The 3480-nt window shown below is 50.8% G+C and overlaps 1 pseudogene across 1 annotated transcript; it reads right to left on the bottom strand.

Moving 5' to 3' along the window:
• Positions 1–617: 617 nt before the first annotated feature.
• LOC308251772 (large ribosomal subunit protein eL31-like) lies at positions 618–978 on the bottom strand (annotated as a pseudogene). Its single transcript has one exon. The product of its transcript is annotated as a large ribosomal subunit protein eL31-like (transcript).
• Positions 979–3480: the final 2502 nt, after the last annotated feature.

The raw sequence follows: 3480 nt of genomic DNA, 5'->3' as shown, positions 1-3480 counted from the left end.
GCATGCGCGAATCAACTTAGCCTTTTATATATATATAGAATAAACTTGCTTAATATAGACCTGCTTTCTGATTTAGCTAAACTTTTTCCAGCCCAGTGAAGCACCCCAACTTCTCTTTCAGGTAATTGCCAGCAACACAGCAGTAAATATCAACATGAAGTAGATTATTATTGGAGATCATGCAGGGAGAACAAAGGGTAAAATATTTAACTGCAGCAGTGTTTGACTATATTCTGTGCAGTAAGAAAACCTGAAGTCATTTTCAAGGTTCACCATTTCTTACTTCTTTTCAGTCGGGTCAAGTTTCTAAGTTTTCTAAATCTCCATTTTCCAGCTAAAGAAAAGAAAATGGGATTCCACTGAGTCTCCTATCTACCTACTCCAGGACTTCTCTGAGGATCAAATGAGATGAGGCACGGGAAAACGCTTCACAGACATTTGATTAAAGTGTGAAATGTTTGCACCCAGCTATAAAGCAAGTCGTGTTCCTAGGCTGAACACACTGCAAGGAAGCTAGTTGCTAGGGAGAGGAACCTGGGCGTTGCTACGTGACATCATTCCCTGTATGGACACTTAGTGCATTAGCCTTTTATATATATAGATTCAACAATCAGCAGTTAGTTCACATTCACATGAACTATTTGTAGATTTTTTAAAGCAGTAACAGGTATGTAGGTAACCAACATATAGAGCTTGTTTGATGAATCTTCATCCTTATTATGTATTGTGGACAACCACACCATATACCATATGGGACATTCCTTATTCCTTTGGCCCAGACAGTTTTGTTGAGCCTGGTATCAGTATGCACATATTCTTTATTGCAAATTTCCAAATCTCTTTGATTGCCCGAGGGTCACCCTTCTTGAAACCCACTCCATGAACACGCTTATGAATGTTGATGGTGTGTTCTCCGGTCACTACCTCGTTGATGGCAACATGGACCTTCTTCTCCCCACCCTTCTTTGTGGGAGCCATTCTGCTGGTCCAGGTTGTAAAAAGTCCATGTCTTAATCTTTTTCGTTACAAAATTGAAAGTACACATAAAGCCCTCCAACAGAGCCTTAAGCTCAATGACCGTCTCTAGGGAAAGTACTTGAGAAACGCTGGAGTCCAACCTGGCCTCTTTTTCAGGGAGCACCATTTTTCTTGAAATGTCTGACAAACTATGGGTTAGACTTGGCTGTTTGGCAGAAATGTTCTCAAAAATGAATAAAATGAGCCTGTCACTTCAAGGAAAGCAACTGCTGGTTATTGTTTCCAAGAATAAAATTCAAGCTTTCAAGAGAAAAATCAGAATTTTGTAAAAACCTGTATCGACCACTGTGAGCTTGACTGCTTCTGATACTTCAAGGCTTGTCTGATTAGATGGGTAGTTCTATTAAAGAATCTGACTCTCTGATATTGAATAATGAAATGTGGCAACCTCTGCATAACTCAGTGAACTAATGGTCGGTGCATGATGTCACAATCATTGAAGCGGGTCCATTCAGATTGCCAGAGAGAGCAACAGATTTTTTGTTTGTTTGTTTTCAAAGGTCCCTTTTTTGCTTTCCTCTCCTTTTCATTTCTTTTTTATTGAATTTATTGGGGTGACATTGGTTAATAAAATTATTCAGGCAGACCAATAGATTTTAATGGAACCAAGTGTAGTGGGTTGAATGGAGGCTGCTAAAATGATATGCCCACTTCCTAAGCCCCAGAACCAGTGAATGTGACCTTATTTGGAAAAAGTCTTTGCAGATGTTATTACTTTAGGGATGTCAACATGAGATCATCCTGGCTGACCAAGGTGGGCCCTAAACCCAATGACAAGTGTCCTTAGAAGAGAAGAAGTCATGGTCATAGAAGAGGAGACGGCTAGGTGACAATGGAGGCAGAGGAATTGGAGTGATGTGGCCACCAGCTGGGGATTCCCCTGGAGCCACCAAAGCTGAAAGAGGCCAAGAAGGATCCTCCCCTAGAAAGGATGGCATGCGCAAATGCCCAGGGATGAGAGAGGACACGGCATGTTGTAGAGACTGCATATTGTGTGTAGAGGCTCCATCCTATCTAACAAAAGAGTGATATGCAAATTGACCGTCACTCCAACACACAAGATGGCTGCCCCCATGTGGACACAAAATGGCCTCCACAAGATGGCCTGCAGGGGAGGGCAGTTGTGGGCAGTTAGGGGGTGACAAGGCTGGCAGAGGAGGGCAGTTGGGGGGGACTCAGGCCTGCAGGGGAGGGCAGGTGTGGGCGATCAGGCAAGCAGGGAGGGCAGTTAGGGGTGACCAGGCTGGCAGGGGAGGGCAGTTGGGGGGGGAATACCTGCAGGGGAGAGCAGTTGGGGGGGGGCAGGCCTGCAGGGGATGACAGTTGGGGGAGGACCCAGGCCTGCAGGGGAGGGCAATTAGGGGTGACCAAGCTGGCAGAGGATGAAAGTTGGGGGAGACCAGGTCTTCAGGAGAGGGCAGTTGTGGACCATCAGGCCAGCAGAGGAGGGCAGTTGGGGGTGACCAGGCCAGCAGGGGAGGGCAGTTAGGAGTGACCAGGCCAGCAGGGGAGGGCAGTTAGGGGTGACCGGGCCAGCAGGGGAGGGCAGTTGGGGGCGACCAGGCCTGCAGGGGAAGACAGTTAGGGGCGACCAGACTGGCAGGAGAGGGCAGTTAGGGGTGACCAGGCCAGCAGGGGAGGGCAGTTAGGGGTGACCCGGCCAGCAGGGGAGGGAAGTTGGGGGCGACCAGGCCTGCAGGGAAGGGCAGTTAGGGGTGACCAGGCCAGCAGGGGAGGGCAGTTAGGGGTGACCCGGCCAGCAGGGGAGGGAAGTTGGGGGCGACCAGGCCTGCAGGGAAGGGCAGTTAGGGGTGACCAGGCCAGCAGGGGAGGGCAGTTGGGGGTGACCAGGCCTGCAGGGGAGGGCAATTAGGGGTGACAAAGCTGGCAGAGGATGAAAGTTGGGGGAGACCAGGTCTTCAGGAGAGGGCAGTTGTGGACCATCAGGCCAGCAGGGAGTGTAGTTGGGGGTGACTGGGCCAGCAGAGGAGGGCAGTTGGGGGTGACCAGGCCAGCAGGGGAGGGCAGTTAGGAGTGACCAGGCCAGCAGGGGAGGGCAGTTAGGGGTGACCGGGCCAGCAGGAGAGGGCAGTTGGGGGCGACCAGGCCTGCAGGGGAAGACAGTTAGGGGCGACCAGACTGGCAGGAGAGGGCAGTTAGGGGTGACCAGGCCAGCAGGGGAGGGCAGTTAGGGGTGATCAGGCCAGCAGGGGAGGGCAGTTAGGGGCAATCGGGCTGACAGGGGAGCAGTTAGGCATCTATCAGGCTGGCAGGGGAGTGTTTAGGGGTGATCAGGCTGGTAGGCAGATGCGGTTAGGGGCAATCAGGCAGAGGCAGGCAAGTGGTTGGGAGCCAGCAGTCCTGGATTGTGAGAGGGGGGTCGGACATCCCTCAAGGGGTCCCAGATTGGAGAAGGTGCAGACTGGGCTGAGGGACCACCCC

This window comes from Plecotus auritus (assembly GCF_963455305.1).
Source record: "Plecotus auritus genome assembly, chromosome: 6".
Taxonomy (NCBI): Eukaryota; Metazoa; Chordata; class Mammalia; order Chiroptera; family Vespertilionidae; genus Plecotus; species Plecotus auritus.
The sequence above is the reverse complement of the archived record's forward strand: the minus strand, read 5'-3'. Positions and strand labels throughout refer to the sequence as shown.